The sequence below is a fragment of the Oncorhynchus mykiss genome, chromosome 7 (genome assembly GCF_057628025.1).
Source record: "Oncorhynchus mykiss isolate SJ-2025 chromosome 7, ASM5762802v1, whole genome shotgun sequence".
Lineage (NCBI taxonomy): Eukaryota > Metazoa > Chordata > Actinopteri > Salmoniformes > Salmonidae > Oncorhynchus > Oncorhynchus mykiss.
In genome coordinates this window covers 35,652,422-35,679,533 of record NC_143028.1, presented here as the reverse complement: position 1 = coordinate 35,679,533, position 27,112 = coordinate 35,652,422, and the positions used below count along the sequence as shown (strand labels likewise).

The 27,112-nt window shown below is 42.0% G+C and overlaps 1 protein-coding gene across 2 annotated transcripts in view; it reads left to right on the top strand.

Moving 5' to 3' along the window:
- LOC110527764 (chemokine-like protein TAFA-2) overlaps nt 1-27,112 on the top strand; it is a 182,642-nt gene that overhangs the window by 27,517 nt on the left and 128,013 nt on the right. The window lies entirely within an intron of this gene.

Here is a 27,112-nt window from a genome sequence, read left to right as displayed (position 1 = left end):
GTATTAAAGCCTCTCTTGAAAAAGCCAAACCTTGACCCAGAAAACATGAAAAACTATCGACCTATATCGAATCTCTTTGAAAAAGCTGTTACGCAGCAACTCACTGCCTTCCTGAAGACAAACAATGTAAAGTCGTGGCCAAAAGTTTTGAGAATGACACAAATATTAAATTTCACAAAGTCTGCTGCCCCAGTTTGTATGATGGCAATTTGCATATACTCCAGAATGTTATGAAGAGTGATCAGATGAATTGCAATTAATTGCAAAGTCCCTCTTTGCCATGCAAATCAACTGAATCCCCAAAAAACATTTCCACTCTATTTCAGCCCTGCCACAAAAGGAGCAGCTGACATCATGTCAGTGATTCTCTCATTAACACAGGTGAGTGCTTGATCAGTACAGAGCTTGATCAGGAATGGCAGCAGGCAGGTGTGAGTGCATCTGCACGCACAGTGAGATGAAGACGTTTGGAGGATGGCCTGGTGTCAAGATGGGCAGAAAATAAGCCACTTCTCTCCAGGAAAAACATCAGGGACAGACTGATATTCTGCAAAAGGTACAGGGATTGGACTGCTGAGGACTGGGGTAAAGTCATTTTCTCTGATGAATCCCCTTTCCGATTGTTTGGGGAATCCAGAAAAAAGCTTGTCCGGAGAAGACAAGGTGAGCGCTACCATCAGTCCTGTGTCATGCCAACAGTAAAGCATCCTGAGACCATTCATGTGTGGTGTTGCTTCTCAGCCAAGGGAGTGGGCTCACTCACAATTTTGCCTAAGTACATAGCCATGAATAAAGAATGGTACCAACACATCCTCTGAGAGCAACTTCTGCTAACCATCCAGGAACAGTTTGGTGACGAACAATACCTTTTCGAGCATGATGGAGCACCTTGCCATAAGGCAAAAGTGAGAAAAAAACCCAATGATAATAATATCGGGGAACAAAACATTGATATTTTGGGTCCATGGCCAGGAAACTCCCCAGACCTTAATCCCATTGAGCACTTGTGGTCAATCCTGGCAAACAAAACCCCACAAATTCTGACAAACTCCAAGCATTGATTATGCAAGAATGGGCTGCCATCAGTCAGGATGTGGCCCAGAAGTTAATTGACAGCAGGGCGGATTGCAGAGGTCTTGAAAAAGAAGGGTCAACACTGCAAATATTGACTCTATGCATCAACTTAATGTAATTGTCAATAAAAGCCTTTGACACTTGTGAAATGCTTGTAATTATACTTCAGTATTCCATAGTAACATCTGACAAAAATATCTAAAGACACTGAAGCAGCAAACTTTGTGGAAATTAATAGTTGTGTCATTCTCAAAACTTTTGGCCACGACTGTATTCGAAACGTTTAAGTCTGGTTTTAGACCCCATCATAGCACTGAGACTGCACTTGTGAAGGTGGTAAATTACCTTTTAATGGCATCAGACCGAGGCTCTGATTCTGTCCTCATGCTCCTAGACCTTAGTGCTACTTTTGATATCATCCATCACCACATTCTTTTGGAGAGATTGGAAACCCAAATTGGTGATAACGGGTTGCTATACAGTATTTGGTCACATTGGTTGCTCTACAATACAACTGATGTCACCTAACCTTAGACATGTACCTACAGACATGTTACTCACTGAGATGGGCCAGAAGCATAAAACCAGGGCCTGGAGTTTTTCCTTGTCAGGTCACATGGTCATCAAGGGCCTGACTAATGCCATAGAAGACAGACCATACCCACCCATTGACCAGTAGAGGGGGTCAGTTCACAAACCCCCTTTGTGATGCTTCGAAGGGCAGTCCCTTATACCCCATAATTATGTCCCTACCTCCAAACTCTGTTGAGGGTTTACAGGATGCACATCTGTACAGGATTTACAGGATGCACAGTTTGGCAGGCCTTTTCCGAGGTATGCAACACAACGGAAACGTGAATACCACGGAGTGTTCATAGTTTGTTTAATCTCAATGTTTACCATTGGACCTGAATGGCGTGAGATGTGTGCGAGGCTGGAGCTGTAGAGCTGCCTGTCCGTCTGCATCAGTGTTTGCACTTGTGTGGTAGATGCCACACAATCTGACATGACAGAGCTGCATTGCATGGTTTAATATGACAAGGCTCTCAGATTGCAGGCTGATGTCGATAGCAGATTGCCACCAAGCTGCCTCTTCTGAGGGATGGCCAGGGGAAAGTGTCTGGACATCCTAATTGACTGGCGTTGTTGAATTATTTAGTAGTAGTTAAAGGTGGTTAGCTGGGGTAGTTAAAACATGTTAACCCCAGTCAGGAGCCACTATGAAGTTCTATTCGTCATGAAATGTATCACTTGTGTTTAATTTTTTCAATACTGTTACTGTAGGTCCCTCAAATTTAAATCAGGACCTTAAAGCCAGTTTCAATGCTTTCTTTCATTCTATCAGGGACTGGTTTAGAGCTGGGACACCAGGTGGGCGCTGTATACTACTCCCTTCACAGAACAGTGCAAACTGTCTCTAACCAGAATAGAAAGAGGAGTGGGAGGTCCCGGTGCACAACTGAGCAAGAGGACAAGTACATTTGAGTGTCTAGTTTGAGAAACAGACTCCGGGATGCTGGCCTTCTAGGCAGAGTTGCAAAGAAAAAGTAGTATCTCAGGCTGGCCAATAAAAATAAAAGATTAAGATGGGTAAAAGAACACAGACACTGGACAGAGGATCTCTGCCTAGAAGGCCAGCATCCCGGAGTCGCCTCTTCCAGCTACAATAGTCATTTACAACATTAATAATGTCTACACTGTATTTCTGATCAATTTGATGTTATTTTAATGGACAAAAAATGTGCTTTTCTTTCAAAAACAAGGACATTTGATCCCAAATTTTGAACTGTACTATATATGTTTTTTAAAATGTAACCTGTATTTAACTAGGCAAGTCAGTTAAGAACAAATTCTTATTTACAATGACGGCCTTCCCCGGCCAAACCTGGACGACGCTGGTCCAATTGCCGCCCTGTGCGACTCCCAATCACGGTCGGATGTGATACAGCCTGGAATCAAACCAGGGACTGTAGTGACACTTCTTTCACTGAGATAGACCGCTGCACCACTCGGGAGCGCATTACCCCTGCTGTCGATGGTCTGTTTTTGTTATTTTAACTGGCTGTTATTGTATTTTTGTGGCACGTGTCTTTGATGGTGGTCCACATTTCCAAAGTCAATGTGTTGAAATAAGTGCGGGTGTGAAATATTTACAAATGTTCTGTTTTCATTCTCGTACATTCCTTGTGGGAATTTCCTTTTGATTCTGTTATGTTTAATCATAGAGGAATTTATGAAAATGGGAACAAAAATACATAGAGAACAGGAGCAAAACACTTTGATCATGTCCTAGATTAACAGGAGATGAAAGCTGGATGAAACAAACAAACCCATGCCTCACACACACCATTCCAGCTATGGGAACATGCTATTTTTCATGTTATATGTTCTACTTAATTTGGTTCCAGTTATTTTCTTTACCAGTAACACTGGTGGCCAACCAGAATATGGGGGTTTGATTTTTAGCCACTGAGCAGAATAAAGAACACATCTCCAGTAGGTCTGGGTGATATGGCCAAAATATCATGGCACAATATTTTTCATAATATGGCGATATTTTACTATATTTTATGTTTCTGTTTAACAAAAGTTCTAAATATGTTTTATGAGTACTGCGTGACCCTTGAATGGCAACAAATGAATTCTAAGTGGTTTTACTGGGCTTTCTCCATTCGGATTGTTTTATACTCAACCAAACTAGGACAAAGCCGACAGTTTATTTAGCACTATATCAAATACCTTCGTAGGTAGTATTGTAAAACTCCATACCGGTATGTGGATCCATATACCTCAGAAGACGATATCAGCCAGCCCTAATCTCCAGTCTGCGTACAGTATTTCCTCACGGGTACATTTGTTGTTAGATTATTCCCTTGAGCCATGCTAATGTTGTGTTTCCTCTCGCTTTTTTGTTTTTTTTGAGGAACATTTTTTAAAAGGTCAGTTCCACATCAAAACCCTTCTGTTCCTTATCTTTCAACCCTGCCACCAACTAGTAATGAGAATAGAGGTTTAGGTATTTCCCTCAGCTGTATGTCCCCTGGAGGAGGTGATACTGAGACTGAGGCAGAGACACAGACAGACAGACAGACTAGGGTTGCCGACTTTCTCACCACTACCAAATAAGGGACAAAAGGTGGCGTGCCAGTGCACGGTGCCATGGCGGTGTGGGTATGGTGTTGTGTGAATGAATGAATGAATTGTGTGCGTATATTCTTATTCTTATTCAATTGGAAAGGCAAACCTTTTTATATTACATTTGGTCTATAGCTTTGCTAAAACTGTGTCATCATGTGAACTCATGTGAATAAACCTCAAAATAAACGATTAAAGAAATCGCAATTTTGATTTTTATAGCAAAAAATAAAAAACATTTCAAATGCAAAAGAGGAAACGACAGGCATGAGTCACTCACCAAGTCTACTTTTTCCATGGATCTTTTTTGCTGCTCTTGACTGATTCAAGCAGTCCTTTGTCCTTTTGCATAGCCAGAGAGAAGTACTTACATGGCAAGTCACAGTTCACAGATATTTGAAGTTCATTTTTGATCAGCTCTTTCACAGAGCCTCTGTGCTGCATCTGTTTCTTGAGTCTGACCATTTAATAGTCATCAGAGAGAAAATCCTCTCTACAAAGGCATTTGAGCCTGGCTCACTGAGGACAAATGAGACAGTCCTGAACATGTTGATCAAGTTGGCTTTCCCTAGGTTTTGGAAAACTGCCACCCACTTCTCACTGGTGGATTTTGTGGTGTCCTGTCTGGCTCTCTGTATTTCCTCCTGGCACAAAACTCTTCATAGAGTTGGTCCATACTGACTGTCTCTGTCATTTTGAGGGCAACCACCACCTGCTCCATGGTCAGTGAAGGAGAGCTCCTCATAGCTGGTCGGTTTCAGTTTCACCAAAACATTTTTCCGGTGAGAAATCAAACCACCTGTCAATGTATGTAATGACGGTGTCATAGAACTTCACAAAGTCCTGTTGCCGCTTGGACCTTTGTGCTGACAATTGTTTGTCCATCGGCTGCTTGGTCTGGTTTCCAAAAAAGCTGTCCTGTTCCTGCTGAAGCATCTTCATTTTAAAATGTTGGACTTCCTCGTAAACATCTGCGATGCAGAGCGTTGTTTCCTCCAGCTTTTTTACGAGTTGGTCAGGAACACACCCCACGTTGCAGGAAAAAGCACAGATAAATCTCAGCAACTGCCGTTTTGTCTTCACACTCAAAAATACTCTTCAGTGCCACAGGACAGGTCTCCCCAAGGGACCTTAACTATAAAGTAAGAGCTGGCCAGCTTTGCAGGAGACGATCAACAGCTGGATGAAGAGAGAGCCATTGTGTGCAAACATGTTGCAGAATTTCATGCCACTCAATGTCAACAAAGGCAAAAATGCACGCAGTGGCTCTCTGAGCTTGATGGATGCCATTTGCAGTTTCATCACTGTCTTCATAAAAGTAAAGGAACTTGCACTGCACTCCATCGGACACAAAGAAATATCTCACGCACACTGGAAACATGTTCCTATTCCCCTTGTTTGAGGCATCACTGGCAACTGAGAAATACACGGGCTCACCTTCGGTCGGGGACAGATGATCCAAAATATCCTGCACAGTAATTGGTCCTAAAACATTCATTGTAGTCATCTCAGCTTTCGTTCTTCCCAAGTGCATCTTCTTCACAACATTTGAGTCGTGAAACAAAGCACCGTTGAGCTTGTTGATCTTAACAAGGCAGTCGGTGCCGTTGTATCTGAGTCCGTGTTTAACCGCGTGGTACACATATACGAGGCTTCACTTGCCGCGATTTGATCATTTTCGGCAGTAGACGTCACGAAGAATGCACCGATATTGCTAGCACCTTTAGCTAGCGTTGCCATATTGTGTATTTCTGTGGATGCATGCTGAGTTAGGTCATTCTCCCCTTCGTGGCCAATTGAGAATTCCCGACGGCGTAAAGTACAGAAAGCTTTTGTCGAGTCACCACTGACGGGCTCAACCCACATCTTTTTGGCTTCCCATTGTTTGTTGTAGCTGCACATTTTTTTTCTTTTTTGCAGGTTTGTCCATATTTCCTTGATATGCCAAACCAACTGAACAACAACAGAAATAACTTTGCAAGAATTGGCGCGTTTACTCTATGCTGTGATTGGATGAATATACGGGACAAGGGAGGTCCTGTATGGGACAAACCAATTTATTCCAATATAAGGGACATCCCGGCTAATATGGGACGGACGGACGGACCCACTGACCGACCGGACCGACGGACCGACCGACCGACCGACCGACCGACCGCCCGCAGGAGAGGAGAGATGAGGCCTGGGAGACAGCAATCAACAGTCCACCACAGCAGTTGAACTTCTCAAAGCCCAGAGTGTCACGGCCGTCCTCCTCTTCATCCGAAGAGGAGAGACGAGATGGATCTGAGGACCAATACGCGGCGTGGTAAGTGTCCATGGCAAATCTTTAATCAAGAAAAACTGAACACTATACAAACGAGTAACGAAAACAATAAACCAAATACGACCGTGAAGCTACAAAATGAGACCTGTGCTGAAACAAGCCATCAACATAGACAATCACCCACAAACAAACAGTGCAACCCAGGCTACCTAAGTATGATTCTCAATCAGAGACAACTAATGACACCTGCCTCTGATTGAGAACCATACTAGGCCGAAAACATAGAACTGCCCCAAAACATAGAAAAACAAACATAGACTGCCCACCCAACTCACGCCCTGACCATACTAAATAAATACAAAACAACAGAAATAAAGGTCAGAACGTGACAGTACCCCCCCCCCAAAGGTGCGGACTCCGGCCGCAAAACCTTGACCTATAGGGGAGGGTCTGGGTGGGCGTCTGTCCGCGGTGGCGGCTCTGGCGCGGGACGCGGACCCCACCTCATCATTGTCTTAGTCCGCCTTATTGTCCGCCTCCGTGGCTTTCTCAGCATGACCACCCCTCTCAATGACCCCACTGGACAGAGGGGCAGCTCGGGACAGAGGGACAGCTGCTCGGGACAGAGAGACAGCTGCTCGGGACAGAGAGACAGCTGCTCGGGACAGAGAGACAGCTGCTCGGGACAGAGAGACAGCTGCTCGGGACAGAGAGGCAGCTGCTCGGGACAGAGAGGCAGCTGCTCGGGACAGAGAGGCAGCTGCTCGGGACAGAGGGGCTCCGGCAGCGGCGCCGGACAGGCGGGAGGCTCCGGCAGAGGCGCCGGACAGGCGGGAGGCTCCGGCAGAGGCGCCGGACAGGCGGGAGGCTCCGGCAGAGGCGCCGGACAGGCGGGAGGCTCCGGCAGAGGCGCCGGACAGGCGGGAGGCTCCGGCAGAGGCGCCGGACAGGCGGGAGGCTCCGGCAGAGGCGCCGGACAGGCGGGAGGCTCCGGCAGAGGCGCCGGACAGGCGGGAGGCTCCGGCAGAGGCGCCGGACAGGCGGGAGACTCCGGCAGAGGCGCCGGACAGGCGGGAGACTCCGGCAGAGGCGCCGGACAGGCGGGAGACTCCGGCAGAGGCGCCGGACAGGCGGGAGACTCCGGCAGCGGCGCCGGACAGGCGGGAGACTCCGGCAGCGGCGCCGGACAGACAGGACCACCTGCAGGGAGGAGACAGAGAGACAGCCTGGTGCTTGGGGCTGCCACAGGAACCACCAGGCTGGGAAGACCTTCAGGAGGCTTGGGGTTAAGAGGAGGCACCTGAAAGACCGGGCTGTGGGGGAGCACTGGAGCTCTGGTGCGCAACCTTGGCACCACTTCCCCAGGCTGGATAACCACTCTAGCCCGGACCGTCCAGAGTGCAGGCACAGGTTGAACCGGGCTGTGGGTAAGCACGGGAGATCTAGTGTTTACTACACGCACCTCTCCCTTCGGCTCCATTCCCACATTCGCCCGGCACGAGCGGAGCGCGGGCAGAGGACGCACTGCACCCTCCCAGCGCCCCGGAGACACAGCACGCAGAGCCGGCGCAGGATACCCAGGGCCAAAACTGCGTACCGGCGACCAGACCCGCTGAGCAGGCACCATACGCCCTGGCTCGATGCCCGCACTCGCATGACACTCTCGGGGGGCTGTCCCATAGCGCACCGGGCTATGGGCACGTACTGGCGACACCGTGCGCTTAACCGCATAACACGGTGCCTGCCCAGTATCTCGCTGCTTATAATAAGCACGAGGAGTGAGCGCAGGTCTGCTACCTGGCTTAGCTCCACCCCTCGTGTGCCCCCCCCCCCAAAAAAATTGGGTCTGTCTCTCGTACCTGTCGCACTGCCGTGCTGCCTCCTCATATCGCCGCCGCTCAGCTTTCGCTGCCTCCAGCTCTGCTTTGGGGCGGCGATATTCCCCAGCCTGTGCCCAGGGTCCCTCTCCGTTCAGTATCTCCTCCCATGTCCAGGAGTCCTGTGATACCGGCCGCTGTTGTTGCTGCTGCTGCCGTCGCTGTTTTCTACCACGCCGCTTGGTCCTTGGTTGGTGGGTGATTCTGTCACGGCCGTCCTCCTCTTCATCCGAAGAGGAGAGACGAGATGGATCTGAGGACCAATACGCGGCGTGGTAAGTGTCCATGGCAAATCTTTAATCAAGAAAAACTGAACACTATACAAACGAGTAACGAAAACAATAAACCAAATACGACCGTGAAGCTACAAAATGAGACCTGTGCTGAAACAAGCCATCAACATAGACAATCACCCACAAACAAACAGTGCAACCCAGGCTACCTAAGTATGATTCTCAATCAGAGACAACTAATGACACCTGCCTCTGATTGAGAACCATACTAGGCCGAAAACATAGAACTGCCCCAAAACATAGAAAAACAAACATAGACTGCCCACCCAACTCACGCCCTGACCATACTAAATAAATACAAAACAACAGAAATAAAGGTCAGAACGTGACACAGAGAGCAAACAAGCCCCATGCAGGAGCATGCCTATTTAGTATTCTTTCTTTGTAACTCAGTTATAAATGATATCTGATTAATACATATGGAGGAGGGCTGATTAGTTATTTATTAGACCCACTCAAATAATTAGTTATATTGTTACGGAAAAACAAAAGGGTTCCAAAACTTCAGTCTTCAATGTTATGTTAAGTTTGTAGGTCCTGTTTTATAACTCCAGATAGTAGAGACAAGGTACAGTCTAGACTAGAGAACAGTGCTGTCTATACACTGCTATTTTCAGTTGTCATTGTTAAAGTTCATTTACATGACTTCCGGCAATGGCGAAGCTCTAACAAGACACAATTTGAGATATCAAGGTTTCCCAGAGGCCATGGAGAGAAGAGATGTCATCTCCATTCTACAGGAATGTATTGCCAAAATTCTGGATCTACCCCCTTCCGCTCACCCACTGGAAATTGAGAGGGCCCATTGCACGCTATGGAGGCGGCTGCCTGGCCAGGTTCCATTTCTATGGTACCAGGACACTGTCCGCATCCTCTCTGCTACCCGAGTAAGGGACAGCTCAAGTACGGAGATGGCAAAATCATGATCTTTTCTGGATCTTTCTCCCAGTATACTACACAAGAGGAGGATGGCTTTCTCCCCACTGAAGAGGCTCCTGCATCAGGCTGGCTTAGCATACGGCTTGCGCTACCCGGCGACTTTGTGGATTGAAACCAAGAATGGTTAGCGCACATTTTACTCTGTGATGACGGCTGAAAACATACATGCGGAAAGAACTCCCTGACGCCTACTACATCATGAGGAACTGTCTTTTGAACTTGGATACAGTGGATAGTGAACTGTTAGAACATGAGGATACAATGAAATGAGTCACAGGATCGACTGGCTGGCACGCCTGGCTGGCTAGATGGCTAGCGTGATAATGACTGGCGAGGTACTGTAACGTTGGATCATAGCTAATGTTGGCTGCGCTATTTAACCAGCTCGCTAAGTTTACAAAGGTGTGACTATAGCTACAACCACACTATGCCAGGCAGTTACATTCTTTCTGTATACTTTTCTTTTACGCATAGAGGTCCGGTTTGGTTAGATAGTTATGTGGCTTTAGACCGGGTTTCAAGACTAACTATGTTGTTTACGTTACTTCATTACGTTGGCTGGCTTGTTTATTGTTAGAGATGTATGTTAGCGTTAGTGATGCCGAGGCAGGGATAAGCTACACACTGGCTGGCAAGCCAAATTGCCAGCTAGCTGATAGCTTTACAGTTGTGTGTACGCGTACATGCTCAGGATGATGGTGATTGTTTAACTAATTGTCCCTATTTTATATTTGAGGAATGATAGTTATGGTCTGGTAAAGGTTTTCATTTATTCATCATAGCTTTATGTCTTTTTTCCTGTGCTGCTTGGGTGCGTTTGTGGTCATGCCTTTTGTCGCCGCGAGGCACAGGTTTCAGGGCGCCTTGGGGAATGCCGATTGGTTGACATTTGGGTGTACGGGTAGGCGCTGTTGGTGACCATAAATGCATCCTCTGTTTTTTTTGTTTGTCTTTTTGTTGTTGACATGCAATAGTGGGGCTAAATAGTCTGGTCATTATTGTTGCCGATGTTTGTCGCTTTGATTCAAATTGTATTTTGTTACTTGACTGACGACATTTTCATGTTACAGGGAACACTTCTAATGCCATATACATATAATTTAGAATTAACCTAATTTGGGCGATGCTATGCATAGCAGGTACATCTAGCTTAAAGACTAGCGTTTAAGGGTATGGGTTCTTTAACTCCCTCAGTTGGGGAGGAGGTTGGGTGGGTTAGTGGTAGGGTCAGGGTATTAGCTTACGAGATGTTTACTATTTTATATTTTCATAATTTCATTTGGGACAAGTTGTATACGCTCAATGCAATTTTGTTTCTATCTTTTCCCCCCTTTCTTATTTTCTTTAAAAATGTCGGCACCTAATAACTATACATTTACTAAATGCCCAGTCAAGCGCAAACGCGTTGTGAATGATCTAAAGCAGTATACGGTTGATATAGATCTTCTTCAGGAGACACACCTGACTGACTGTGAGCATGATGAACTGAAGAGAGAGTGGGTTGGTCAAGTGTACGATTCATCTTTCACCTCTCGGGCAAGTGGGGTGACCATTCTCATTAGTAAGCACTGCTCCTTTCAACTACAATCTCAGATTAAAGACAAAGGGTGTAGGTTTGTCATCGTTCAATGTTTCATTAACACTGAGCCCATTACCATTGTGAATGTGTATGGGCCTAACCATGACATCTTTATTAAGTTAATGTGCCCCTCATCAGGGATAATAATGGCAGGGGATTTTAACTTGGTACTGGACCCTTCAGTGATAGATCTTCCTCTAATAGTATCAACCTCACGCAGGCAGCTAAAATGATAAAAGCAGAAATGAAAGACTTTGGACTTGTAGACATATGGAGATTTCACAACAAAAGGTTAAATGATCCTCATTTTACTACCCTGTCCATAACAGTTACTCTAGAATCGACTTATTTATTTTCCTGCAGGCAAGGGAAGTTTAACTACTTGGTATAAGTATTTACCAGTATGTATATCATTCAGCCCTGCTGACTTGATTACCAGTCAGTAAAACACAACCACCGTCAAGAAGGTGGAGGTTTGGCACATACTTACTAAATAATGCCACATTTGTAACATTTCTGAACACTCATATCAACATATTTTTTTAGCACCAGTAACAGCTCTGCCTCCCCCCTAATTTTATGGGAAGCTCTCCTTTTATACCTGAGGGGGGCAAATCATTTCGTTTAGTTCAGGTGCTCGTAAGATATATAAGGTTCAGGTAGATTTGATGGAGAAAGAAATTAGACATCTGGAAAATTAACATAGTATAACATTTAATGACTCAACTCTGCAAAATGTTTAATATAACACCCTGACGACCCACAAAGCAGAAAATGCACTAAGGAAAACAAAACAAAACTACTATGAACATGGAGATAAAGCAGGAAAGTTGCTTGCTTGACAGAAAAGGCGAAGAGGAAACTAGTAGAGTTATTAGCTCTATTAAGCAGCCCGATAACACAGTTGTTCAGGTTCCTGAGGAAATTAGTCTAGTCTTTAGGGAGTTTTATGAAAGAAGTCTGAAGGGGGTGCCCATGCCACAATGCATGAGTTTTTGAACAAAGTCAATTTACAAGCTTTAACTGATGAGGATAGAGAGTAATTGGAGAAAGAGATCACATCTGAGGAAATTAGGGAAACCATTTTCAACACTGCTGGGGGAAAATCACCAGGGTTAGATGAATTCCCTATTGAATTCTATCGATCCTTTTTACCCAAACTAATTGAGCCTCTTTGCAATATGTTTAATTATGCCATAGAGACAGAAAAGCTCCCAGACACACTTGAACAAGCACTGATCACAGTTTTGTTAAAACCTGGGATAGATCCTCTGCTTTGTGGGTCGTATAGACCAGTATCTTTATTGAACACTTCATGTAACATTCTTGCAAAACTCAGAGATCTTAGACTAGATAAGGTTCTTCCAGACTTGGTTGATATGGACTAAACAGGCTTTGTAAGAAACCGCCCATCTCCTGATAATATCAGAAGATGATTTAATATTATGCATTATGACCAAGAAACTGTAGTGGTGGCTTCATTAGATGCGTAAAAAGCTTTTGACAATATAGAATGAAACTACCTATTTTTTTAGTGAGGATGAATATTGAACCTATGTATGTAGGTCTGATTATTAGATGAATGTACAAATGTCCGGCAGCTCAGACCCTGACTAATGGAAATGTTTCCTCCTAGTTCTCCCTATCATGTGGTACAAGACAGGGTTGTCTCTCTAGTCCTCTCATTTCTTCATTGGCTATCGAGCCACTGGCAGAAGCTTTAAGATATCAACCATCCATACATGGTGTTTGTACAAGTGTGCGTGAACATTTGGTCTCGTTAAATGCTAATGACATTTTGCTTTACCTCACTAAACCAGAAATTTCACTCCGAGCCTTATTTGACATGCTGAAAGAATATGGGACCTTTTCAGGATATAAAAAAACCTATTGAAGAGTATAATCATGTCTTTTAACAGGGCATCTTTGCAGAACCCAATCTTAGACCATCCATTTTCTTGGAGACCTTAGAAAATGACATATCTAGGATTGCAAATTCCTTCTGAAATTATTAAGACACGTGAACTGAACTATACTCCACTTCTCAAAAAGGTTGGAGAAGAATTGGATAGATGGCAGGATTTACCAATTTCTGGGCGGGTCAATTGTGGGAAGATTAATATATTACCAAAATTTGTGTACCTTTTTCAAACCTTTCCCTTTCCTATTCTCAATTTTTTTTTCAAACAACTTAGGAAGGTCTTTTCATTTCTGTGTAAAGGGAACCCCCCCAAAGTGAAACACAACTTTTTTGCAAACCATACTCAGAAGGAGGGCTTACTCTACCAGACTTCCAGTTGTATGCTTGGCATCTCAGTTAAGGGCTGTGTGGGTATGACAAGGTACAACAACATGTTTACCCTTTTTGAGGCAGATGGCAGAAGAGTGTCTTTCCCCTGTTTCATTGGCATCTATACCTTGTATTAGCCCACCTAAAGCTTTGCTAGGTCTCATAAACAACCCTTTTAATTAAAAACACTTTAAATACTGTATATTGATTGAAGTCCGTAAACAAACAGAAGGGCATAGATCTAACTATATGTGAACAAACACCTTTCTACAATAACCCCATTTTACCCAATGCCCTGACAGATGTTATTGCATGTTCTTGGTTCAACAAAGGAATTAAAACATTTGGCCATCTGTATAGAGAAGGTGAACTATTATCCTTTCAACAACTGGCATCTCATTTTCAGTTACCTCCAACTCATTTCTTCAAGTACCTACAGGTTAGGCATTATATTGCCATTACTTGCCCAAGGTGTAAAACGGGGCTGGGCACACTTATGCATATGTTTTTGTCCTGACCTGAACTAGGCAATTATTGGGACGACACTATACAGATCCTATCACAGGTCACTAATATGACTGTACCACTAGATCCTTTTGAATTTACTGATGTCTGGGGAGTTTCACCTTAGCTGCCTCATTATTATTTTCTTCATTAATGTAGTATTATTATTATTAGTATTATGATTTGTTTTTGTGTTGAATAATTTATTTTTTAGCATTGGATGTGAGGGTCATTCTGTTTAGTTTTTTGTTGTTGTTGTTATTCATTGAGGCTAATACCGGTAGAGAGGAGGGAAGGGGGAGTTCATGTGTTGGGGGTTTGCACAATGTGTTCCCTCTATTCCTTCCACCTGCTTTGTGTAGGTGGACGAAATAACGGGGCATTATCTGTCATATTTTGCTGATCTTTAAATTGTAAAAAATGGCAATAAATATCTTGTAAAAAAAAGAAGTTTTAAATTACACACCTCACCACCATGCTCATTACTGCTCACCATGCTCACCATGCTCATTACTGAGGTTACAGTACCGGTATATGTTTCATATTGTGTCATGTTCTAAGTCAAGCTAATGACAGCTAGTTGTCAGATGTCAAACACTGATAAAAGTACAGAAAATATATTCAATATATTTCTGTTTACTATCTTTTGACTCTCATGAGGCTATCTTTATTCTGTCTTGAAGTAGACATCTTATCTGTCATGTTTGCCTAATCCTCCTGACCGCTTACAATGATTTTTGCTTTTGTGCTAATATACGTTTCAGCCCTCATCTTACAGGCACCAGTGATTTGGCTGCTTTTCCCTTTCTCCCCTCAAAAATCTACCAAATAATCAACAACTCAAAAAATGATTCATGACATCATGCAGTACTTCAAAATATGGATATTTTCATTTGATTCTCTATACATTTATTTTATTTCCTGTCATTGCCCGTGCAATGTCATTATCGCTATAAAAACCTCTATAGCCCTATACTGCCAAGGATGTACTAATCTTGTTCACTTCATTACAGCACACTTGTTTGTGTAAGGAAAATTCCACTGTAACAGAAAAGTCCACTGCAAGTATGGCAAACAAAAAACATTGATTGCAAAGTTAAACAAACCATACAATTATATGCACAAGCACTACTTTCAACATTTTCCACAGAAAATTTGACAAAAACACATTTACTTGAAGAACAGTGCAGATGTAAAGTTTTGTAACAGAATGACGGTAAAATCTCTGTCAGTTTTTTTATGTGAACACATTTTCCAGCAACTCTATTAAAGGACCCCTCCAGAGGAAGTTGCCGCCACTATTTCAACGTAATTCCTTTCCTAGTGTGGAAATGCTTGTTTAGTTCCACCCTATGAACACCGACATATTGCTCCTTATAAATATTGATTAATCGGGCGTACACATCTCCACCTTCCTCCGTGTGCACAGCACAAATGTGACTCGTTTCAGGAAACTAGGCGTATGTAGCACGTCATTACTTCACAGGAAAGGGATTAGAACGTAAAAAAAAAAAGTTTAATCAAAATGCGCAACTTGGATTGGTCTAACATGTAGCTTGTAACGTGAACTGTTCAGTATGTGTTGATAGTACTTTCTACCGTGCTGTTTTTGAAAGATATAACATTAGCCATCGAGAATTACAAAAGTGTTGCTACTTTTCTTTACAACATTGATGTCCTGAATTTAGCAGGCCTATTTACAGATCAGTTGTAAAAAGTGATAGCATACTGTTAGCTAGCGAACGTTACGTGTATGATCTGTGTAGTAATATTATTCTAATCAGAAAACCATTTGCATTGCTAGTTATAGCCTAATGTTAGCTAGTTAATGTTGAACCTAGTTTGTTAGCTTTAGCTACTTGCAGATAGATACTACAGCTATGACAATGTTTTATTGGTAATAGTATGTTGGGATTATGCTGGTTAATTGTGTAGCTAGCTAGCTACCTAGCTAGCTACCTATCTAAATAAAAGACTCCACTTCGGGTGGATTATTACATGACCCATCAAAATAGCCAGGTGTGGGTTGAGGTTATTACATCCATCTATTGTATTTCATGAATATATGTACATGTCTAGACAATAGTGACCCATCCACTTAGCTAGATGTGGCTGGGGGGTGGTTATAGCATTTCCTTCACGTGACTCATCAATTTAGTCATGTGTGTCGGGTAAGAGTCATCTAATAATTATAAAATATTTTTATCTGGACACTTTTTCTTTTTGATATTGCTACTATGCAAGTAACCATTTCTGTGTACCATTTACACTTTCTGTATCCTGTGCATGTGACAGGATATTTTTTGATATAGCATGTGTTTACTACATGGCCTCACACGTGAATCCTTAAAGAGGTAGGTGGGACTAAGGCTTAAGAGGGTGTGAACAATGCTGAATGGGTGTAGACAAAGATCAGCTCTCCAGTAGGTGTACCAAAACATTCAAGGGACATTTTCTTAAACGTGGGGTTACAAGTTTATCAACTTTCAAAGTAGAATTACTTTCCCATTGTTCCTCAACTGCAGTGTATGATATACCAATTTCTAGCTCTGAGTCTCTACTTTTATCCAATGTAAAAAACACAACATTTTGCTACATAAGATCGAGGCGGTCAGTCACATATGGTTTTGGCACAGCCCACATGCCTTAGTAAACAGCAAATAGCCAGAGTCAAGGTAGTGTCGCTAATCGCTATAGAGCACTGCACAGCTAGCTTCGACAAGGATGGGAACCATGCACTCTCCTCCTCCCTCATCTACAACGAATGTAATGATCAAGGATGAATTCAGAGTTTAGAGGTAATACTGGAGTTTTAACTTGGAAGCTAGAGGCTAGCTAACCTACACCCCGGACCAATAAAGCTAGCTGGCTAGCTAGCTAGCCAGATAGCTACCGGTAACTATTAGCAACAGTGATTAATTTGTTCCAAAGTTGTTTCAAGCATAAGAGTACCTGTAACTATGCTAGCTAGCTACCATTCATCAGTTTTTCTGATAACCTAATTATCTGAAGAGTAAGGTTAAGTAGTTAGTTGATATCTGTACTTGAAATTTAGCTAACCTAAACTCACACCATTCCATACAAATGTGCGCAACCGCAACATTCAAATGAGGCTACAAAGAAAACTAATGGGATTGTAGCGACTGTGTTGACGTCAAAATCGGGGGTGTGAACTAGGTTTCTATTCAAGCATTGATCGACATGGTAATGGCTCTATAGTATTGGAGAAAAGTTGAAAAAACTGACCCTCCGTTACATCTTGACGTGTAATGTCTTAACGTACAGCACGCATGAAGCAACTATTTCTGTCTTACAATCTCTCTCCACCAGGTGTAGAACTTCTATCATCCTTTAAAAACAAGAAATGGACAGTAAGGGGGAATACCTAGTCATTTTTTTTGTCATCATTGCGTGCCATCATCATTCTCAAAGCCGCTGTTTACTTCTAAGATCACTTTAGCACCGCCCTAAAAACCCTTCAAATAGGTATGTAATGACATTATGTAAACTCTTTATAGTGTTTTATTTACATTTTAGAGGCGATAAGGTGATAAGTTGGACAGATTGAGTGAAAAAAAGCAATTGTCCCACACAACATCTCTCCTTCTCACTATCATGCATTAGTTTCGCTTCCCCACCCGCCATTTTTAAAAAGACCTGACGGGGCTCATTGCCTGCTTGAATTATGCAGAAACGGGCAAGGTTTATGTCATGTAATTGATTTTGTTGGAAAGGGGAGAAATTGTGCTTTACAATGGTATTGACATTACAGTTGATCTGGAAGTATTACGTTTTTGGGGCGCTAAAATAAGGGCAATTGTACGGACCAAGGCGATGTACGAGTTTACGTGCGTTTACGTTAGCTTGTTAACTACCTGGCAAGTTAACTAAACAACATATGGAACAACCTAGCTGTAATATTAATGTTGGATCTATAGGGGCGCTATTTCATTTTTGGATAAAAAACGTTCCAGTTTTAAGCGCAATATTTTGTCACGAAAAGATGCTCGTTATGCATATTATTGACAGTTTTGGAAAGAAAACACTCTGAAGTTTCAGAATCTGCAAAGATATTGTCTGTGAGTGCCCTAGAACTCATTCTACAGGCGAAACCAAGATGAAACGTCAAACAGGAAATGAGCAGAATTTCTGAAGCTCTGTTTTCTAATGTCTCCTTATATGGCTGTGAATGCGACAGGCTACTCCTACCCTGGTCAACAGCACTGCACCCCCAACAACAACTCGCCCAAGCCTTCCCCATTTCTCCTTCTCCCAAATCTGCTCAGCTGATGTTCTGAATGAGCTGCAAAATCTGGACCCCTACAAATCAGCCGGGCTAGACAATCTGGACCCTTTCTTTCTAAAATTATCTGCCAAAATTGTTGCCACCCCTATTACTAGCCTGTTCAACCTCTCTTTCGTGTCGTCTGAGATTCCCAAAGATTGGAAAGCAGCTGCGGTCATCCCCCTCTTCAAAGGGGGTGACACTCTTGACCCAAACTGCTACAGACCTATATCTATCCTACCATGCCTTTCTAAGGTCTTCGAAAGCCAAGTCAACAAACAGATTACCGACCATTTTGAATCTCACCATACCTTCTCTGCTATGCAATCTGGTTTCAGAGCTGGTCATGGGTGCACCTCAGCCACGCTCAAGGTCCTAAATGATATCTTAACCGCCATCGATAAGAAACATTACTGTGCAGCCGTATTCATTGATCTGGCCAAGGCTTTCGACTCTGTCAATCACCACATCCTCATCGGCAGACTCAACAGCCTTGGTTTCTCAAATGATTGCCTCGCCTGGTTCACCAACTACTTCTCTGATAGAGTTCAGTGTGTCAAATCGGAGGGTCTGCTGTCCGGACCTCTGGCAGTCTCTATGGGGGTGCCACAGGGATCAATTCTTGGACCGACTCTCTTCTCTGTATACATCAATGAGGTCGCTCTTGCTGCTGGTGAGTCTCTGATCCACCTCTACGCAGACGACACCATTCTGTATACTTCTAGCCCTTCTTTGGACACTGTGTTAACAACCCTCCAGGCAAGCTTCAATGCCATACAACTCTCCTTCCGTGGTCTCCAATTGCTCTTAAATACAAGTAAAACTAAATGCATGCTCTTCAACCGATCGCTACCTGTACCTACCCGCCTGTCCAACATTACTACTCTGGACGGCTCTGACTTAGAATACGTGGACAACTACAAATACTTAGGTGTCTGGTTAGACTGTAAACTCTCCTTCCAGACCCATATCAAACATCTCCAATCCAAAGTTAAATCTAGAATTGGCTTCCTATTTCGCAACAAAGCATCCTTCACTCATGCTGCCAAACATACCCTTGTAAAACTGACCATCCTACCAATCCTCGACTTTGGCGATGTCATTTACAAAATAGCCTCCAATACCCTACTCAACAAATTGGATGCAGTCTATCACAGTGCAATCCGTTTTGTCACCAAAGCCCCATATACTACCCACCATTGCGACCTGTACGCTCTCGTTGGCTGGCCCTCGCTTCATACTCGTCGCCAAACCCACTGGCTCCATGTCATCTACAAGACCCTGCTAGGTAAAGTCCCCCCTTATCTCAGCTCGCTGGTCACCATTGCATCTCCCACCTGTAGCACACGCTCCAGCAGGTATATCTCTCTAGTCACCCCCAAAACCAATTCTTTCTTTGGCCGCCTCTCCTTCCAGTTCTCTGCTGCCAATGACTGGAACGAACTACAAAAATCTCTGAAACTGGAAACATTTATCTCCCTCACTAGCTTTAAGCACCAACTGTCAGAGCAGCTCACAGATTACTGCACCTGTACATAGCCCACCTATAATTTAGCCCAAACAACTACCTCTTTCCCTACTGTATTTTATTTATTTATTTATTTTGCTCCTTTGCACCCCATTATTTTTATTTCTACTTTGCACATTCTCCCATTGCAAATCTACCATTCCAGTGTTTTACTTGCTATATTGTATTTACTTTGCCACCATGGCCTTTTTGCCTTTACCTCCCTTATCTCACCTCATTTGCTCACATCGTATATAGACTTGTTTATACTGTATTATTGACTGTATGTTTGTTTTACTCCATGTGTAACTCTGTGTCGTTGTATGTGTCGAACTGCTTTGCTTTATCTTGGCCAGGTGGCAATTGTAAATGAGAACTTGTTCTCAACTTGCCTACCTGGTTAAATAAAGGTGAAATAAAAAAATAAAAAAATAAAAATAAGCTTAGACCTTCTGCCGTTTCCCCAAGATGTCGGCAGCATTGTGACGTATTTGTAGGCATATCATTGGAAGATTGACCATAAGAGACTACATTTTCCAAGTGTCCGCCTGGTGTCCTGCGTCGAAATTGGTGCGCAACGCCAGGTGCAAGTATTTTTCCATTTGATAGAGAGGAGAAACCATGCTTCCACGAACGATATATCATCGAAGAGATATGTGAAAAACACCTTGAGGATTGATTCTAAACAACGTTTGCCATGTTTTCAGTCGATATTATGGAGTTAATTTGGAAAAAAGTTCACATTTTGAGGACTGAATTTTCGTTTTTTTTTGGTAGCCAAATGTGATGTACAAAACGGAGCTATTTCTAATACACAAAGAATCTTTTTGGAAAAACTGAGCATTTGCTATCTAACTGAGAGTCTCCTCATTGAAAACATCCAAAGTTCTTCAAAGGTAAATTATTTTATTTGAAGGCTTTTATGTTTTTGTTGAAATGTTCCCTGCTGGATGCTAATGCTAACGCTAAATGTTACGCTAGCTAGCTACTTTTACACAAATTATTGTTTTCCTATGGTTGAGAAGCATATTTTGAAAATCTGAGATGACAGTGTTGTTTACAAAAGGCTAAGCTTGAGAGATGGCATATTTATTTCATTTGCGATTTTCATGAATAGTTAACTTTGCGTTATGGTAATGAGCCTGAGTCTGTATTCACGATCCCGGATCCGGGATGGGGAGATCAGAGGTTTTTAACTAGTATCCCCACTAGTGGTCTCTCTTTGTAGAGAGCCAAAGAAAGCAAATATTGCCTGATGGACACTAGCTAGAATGTGGACCAATACTTTTATAGCAATATAGCTAATTACTAATACAAGAGCCCAACTTGTTGCACATTGTTTTGATGAGCAAGGCTGTCACTTGTTCAGATCATTCACTCGGTCAAATCATAAATTGTACTCTGTACCAAATTGTAATAAGGCTTGCTTCCCGCTTAAGGCTAGAAATAAGCTTGTTCAGGCCACTTTTCTCTTTGTGTTTGATTATGGTGACTTGTTGTATTATGCATGCAACCTCCTCTGTCTTACAGAGACTGACTCTGTTTATCATGCATCCTTGCTCTTTATTACAAATGCCAAGTCACTCACCCACCATTGCACCTTGTACCAAATGGTGGGTTGGACCTCACTTTATATGCACAGAAAGCTACATTTGTATGCGTTCATCTACAAAGCCCTTTTGGCTAAACTCCCTCTTTACCTCAGTAGTCTGGTCTCTGTAGTCTGGTAACCACCAGCAGTTACCATACCCGGTCTGGTAGGTGGTTGCTACTTAAAGTCCCCAGGACATTTACAGTATTAGGCAAGACTACCTTCTCATCTCGTGACCCAGAGGCATGGAAATGCTGTTTTAAAACTTGATTATGTTGTTGAATTGTATTGTATTGTTGTGTGTTTTAATTCTGCAATGTATTGATTGTTGCTGCCTTATCTTCCAGGTCTCCCTTGAAAAAGAGACTCTGGGTTTCAATGGGCATTTCCTGGTTAAATAAAAGTAACACAATAAAAACTTCAAAAAATGCATTGCCTATCAATAAACATCTTACATGTATTCCTATCATGTAATTCTACTGTATGTTCCTCATTATTTATTTAGTATTATCAAAATTCATCCAGATATTACACTGTTGATGTGTATGGACAACACAATTACTAGTTAGCTTATATTCTCCTAACAATAACACCAGTGTTCCTGTAACAGAATGTGCATACTGTAAGATAGGTTATAGCCAAGAGACAAGGAAGTGGTACTCATGAGCACTCCCATAACATTTAAATTGTCAATGTGCCCCCCCCCTTCAAACATATTGAAACATTGGGAATTTTCAGTAGTCAATGTGTGATTAGGACCATGAGCACAGGAGTAGACTATAATGATTAAGTGGGCTTTCTGTACATTGTAATAATGTATTTTCCATTCCATTGTATACTCAACTTGAAATTGTAGTTGGTTAATGTAAACATTATCAGAACAGGCATTGAATGATAAACAGAACAAAACATGGACCCATTCTGTGATATATACACTACCTGTCAAAAGTTTTAGAATACCTACTCATTCAAGGGTTTTTCTTTACTGTTACTATTTTCTACATTGTAGAACAATAGTGAAGACATCAAAACTATGAAATAACACATATGGAATCATGTAGTAACCAAGAAAGTGTTAAACAAATTGAAATACATTTTATATTTGAGATTCTTCAAAGTAGCCACCCTTTGCCTTGATGACAGCTTTGCACACTCTTGAAGTTCTCTCAACCAGCTTCAAGAGGGAGTCACCTAGAATGCATTTCAATTAACAGGTGTGCCTTGTTAAAAGTTAATTTGTTGAATTTCTTTCCTTCTTATTGCGTTTAAGCCAAACAGTTGTGTTGTGACAAGGTAGGGGTGGTATACATAAGATAGCCCTATTTGGTTAAATACCAAGTCCATGTTATGGCAAGAACCAGCTCAAATAAGCAAAGGGAAATGTGTCGTGACTTTACTTTAAACATTAATCTGATGAATGTTATCAACTAACTATGTTAAATAACTACTCAATTACATTAATCATATAACAATTAACTCATTAGGAATTGGGGCACCACGAGAGCGGTTCATTAAAGAGTTACCATCTCCCAAATTAAATTAAAGGTCTACTTATCACATCTATAAACAGTCAAATTATTAATCATAACCTCGTATCATATCATCATTCTGAACAGTCGCAACCTCCTTGCATCTGCAAAAACCCGAGACTTACTTATGCTTGAGTACTACAGAAATTGGTTTAATTATTTATTTACTAGCTAACTAAATGGTAACACAGGATAAACATAGAGTGCCTTGCAAAAGTATTCACCCCCTTGGCATTTTTCCTATTTTGTTGCATTACAACTTTTTATTTAAATAGATTTTTATTTGTATTTCATGTAATGGACATACAAAAAATAGTTCAAATTGGTGAAGTGAAAGGCAACAAATAACTTGTTTCAAAAAATAAAAAAATAAAATAAAACAGAAAAGTGGTGTGTGCATATGTATTCACCCACTTTGCTATGAACCCCCGAAATAAGATCTGGTGCAAACAATTACCTTCAGAAGTCACATAATTAGTTAAATTGCACACAGGTGGACTTTATTTAAGTGAGCTGTCACATGATCTCAGTATATATACACCTGTTCTGAAAGGACCCAGAGTCTGCAACACCACTAAGCAAGGGGTACCACCAAGCAAGCGACACCATGAAGACCAAGTAGCTCTCCAAACAGGTCAGGGACAAAGTTGTGGAAAAGTATAGATCAGGGTTGGGTTATAAAAAAAATATCCAAAACTTTGAAATCCACAGAGCACCATTAAATCCATTATTAAGATATGGAAAGAAACCTGCCAAGAGAGGGCCGCCCACCAAAACTCAAGGACCAGGCTTGGAGGCATTAATCAGAGAGGCAACAAAGAGACCAAAGATAACCCTGAAGGAGCTGCAAAGCTGTCCGTAGGACCACTCTAAGCTGTACACCCCACAGAGCTGGGCTCTTTACGGAAGAGTGGCCAGAAGAAAATAAGCAAACATGTTTGGTGTTCGCCAAAAGGTGTGTGGGAGACTCCCCAAACATATGGAAGAATGTTCTCTGGTCAGATGAGACTAAAATTAAGCTTTTTGGCCATCAAGGAAAACGCTGTGTCTGGCACAAACCCAACACCATTCATCACCGCGAGAACACCATCGGCAGGGACTGGGAAACTGGTCAGAATTGAAGGAATGACGGATGGTGCTAAACACCTGTTTCAGTCTTCCAGAGATTTGAGACTGGGACGGAGGATCACCTTCCAGCAGGACAGTGGCCCTAAGCATACTGCAAAAGCAACACTCGAGTGGTTTAAGGGGAAACATTTAAATCCGAGATTGCTGTTTAACAGCAGAACCCATTCAACTTGAAGGAGCTGGAGCAGTTATGCCTTGAAGAATGGGCAAAAATCCCAGTGGCTAGATATGCCAAGCTAATAGAGACATACCCCAAGTGACTTGCAGCAGTGATTGCAGCAAAAGGTGGCTCTACAAAGTATTGACTTTGGAGGGATGAATAGTTACGCACGCTCAAGTTTTCATTTTTTTTTGTCTTATTTATTTTTTGTGCCACAAATTTTTGGGGGGCATGTTGTGTAAATCAAATGATACCAAACCACCCAAAACTCTATTTTACTTCCAGGTAAGGCAACAAAATAGGAAAAATGCCAAGGGGGTAAATAATTTCACAAGCCACTGTACGGGGGGGGGGACGACGACGACGACGGGGGACGACAGACACCTGCCCCCTCTTTGTGTAGGAAATCATGAATGTATTTACATGAAATGTCTTGGTTCTTCGTATATTTTTGTTGGAACCGGTCTGCCTTGGAAAGAGTTAGGCCTTTTTGCTGCACCCCTGTCAGGCTCTGATTTCCCAAAATGGTTCCGACAAGGCTCATGCTGTTGACGTTCTTTGTAGTTGTCCGGTATCCGGTGACTTGTCATGTAGTCCTGAACAAAACTACAGAGTTGATTCTACTTCTATTCACTCTGGAAGATGCTTCCAGCCGTGTCGATGGTCTCCAGTGCGGTGATGAGAGTAGCGTAATATGATGATTTGAAGAGGGTAATAGAATGGTCCTTAGGACAGCTAATCAGTCATACCAGTGATTGTCCGGGAGGTGACTTCATCGTCTCTACCTCGTGTTGAGATTCAGAGCTCGAACCATTTTAAACTTGAGCTGCAGCTCTATGTCTCTCTGGTCTAATATGTTAATTCTTAACTCATAATTTTATACAGTTCGTTCAAAAGGGGCGGTTCCATCAGGCTGGCACGCTATCTGACCTTACTCAAGGGGGCGGTGATTACTTACTGTGCACAGTTATAGAAACAATTTCCTCTTATGTTTTCTAAAATCACATCCCTCTCTTAACAAAAATACTTTCAGCATTTTTTATACAGCATTTTAATGACATCACAAAATAACACCCAAAACAGCATTAGTGTTATTTTAGGTCGCATCTGACCATTCCACACATTCTATGTTAGAAATATTGTTCCAGTAGTTACTTTTGAACATGGTAGAGTTTAGGCGCGAAAAGTCTTCTTAAAACAAAACACATTCCTTGGGTGAATTTGGAGAGGGATGTCTGAGTGTTCTGTCCTTGATATACAACAGTGTGTGAGTTATTAACCCCCACTAGTTCCCACCTCTGCGGGTCATAGGGGGCCTGGTTGAAGTTATTTATTGCAAAGCTGATTCGACCTATTTGGATTCTCACATGACAGTCATGACACACAATAGTCCATCATTACTTTAAGACATGAAGGTCAGTCAATCAAGACTGTTGGAAAAGCATTCCAGGTCAAGCTGGTTCAGAGAATACCAAGAGTGTGCAAAGCTGTCATCAAGGCAAAGGGTGGCTGCTTTTTTTGTTGATTTGTTTAACACTTTTTTTTGGTTACTACATTATTCCATATGTGTTATTTCATAGTTGTGAAGTCTTCATTTTTATTCTACAATGTAAAAATAAAGAACAACTCTTGAATGAGTAGGTGTGTCCAAACTTTTGACTGGTTCTGTAAATTAGCCTGTTTTTGCTTTGTCATTATGGGGCATTGTGTGCAGATTGATGAAAAAACAAATGTTTTGAATCAATTTTAGTGTAACACTGTAACGTAACAAAATGTGTAAAAAGCCAAGAGGTCCCAATACTTTCCGAAGGCACTGTAAATGTTGATATTAGTTTTTACCAACATTATTGTGATTTAAAGGAGAAGTTTTATTTTTTATAACCAAATCTATAAATGTTATGTAAATGTTTATTTTATTTTATAGAAGGGTCCAGCCAGGCATGTTTTTTTGTGTGATTTCACTTGTTTTTGAGAAACCCCAAACAGTAAATCACATCCTTATTCTAGTTGTGTAGAATGGGGGCCCTGAAGAAATGAACAAAGGCTAAAAAAAAACATCTAAATACATCATTATAGAAATAGCAAAGTTCTCAGTATAGTGATGTAGGTCTTAAGATGTTGTACACATATTATATTCAATTATGTTGCGACTTTCTGTTCGATTTTGTTTAAGACCCCTTTTCCATCTGTTTGACCAGAAATGAATGCCTTTGTTTTACCAAATGTTTATGATAAAAAAATGGTCGAAGCATTTATATATCTATTAATTAAAAAAATATTTAGACCCGTGGTTGTCATTTGACACCATATGTGACTCGCCACCTGGATTCGGTCTTATGTAGCAACTTTGAAAAGTTTTTTTTTACATTGGATAAAAGTAGAGACTCAGAGCTACAAAATGGTATATCATACATAGCGTTTTGAGGAACAATGTTAAAGTAATTCTGCTTTGAAAGTTGATACACTTGTAAACTCACTTTTGAGAAAAGGGCCTTTGAATGTTTTGATACCTACTGGAGAACTCTCCTTTCTCTACACCCATTCAGCATTGTTCACACCCTCTTAAGCCATCCCCACCCATCTCTTTAAGGATTCATGTGAGGTCATTTTAAAAAAGTATGATTTTTTTTTTCTAGGCAAGTCAGTTCAGAACAAAATCTTATTTTCAATGACAGCCTAGGAACAGTGGGTTAACTGACTTGTTCAGGGGCAAACGATAGATTTTTACCTTGTCAGTTCGGTGATTAGATCTTGCAACCTTTCGGTATCTAGTCCAACGCTCTAACCACTAGGCTACTTGCCGCCCCAAGGTGTCATGTGAGTAGTGTAGTAAAGATTAAGTCTAAAAGTGGTAGTAGCCTACAATAAGGAAACATTCCAGGTAAACAGAAAGCGTCCAGATAAAAAATATTTTATAAATATTAGATGACGCTTACCCAGACACAAAAAGAAATG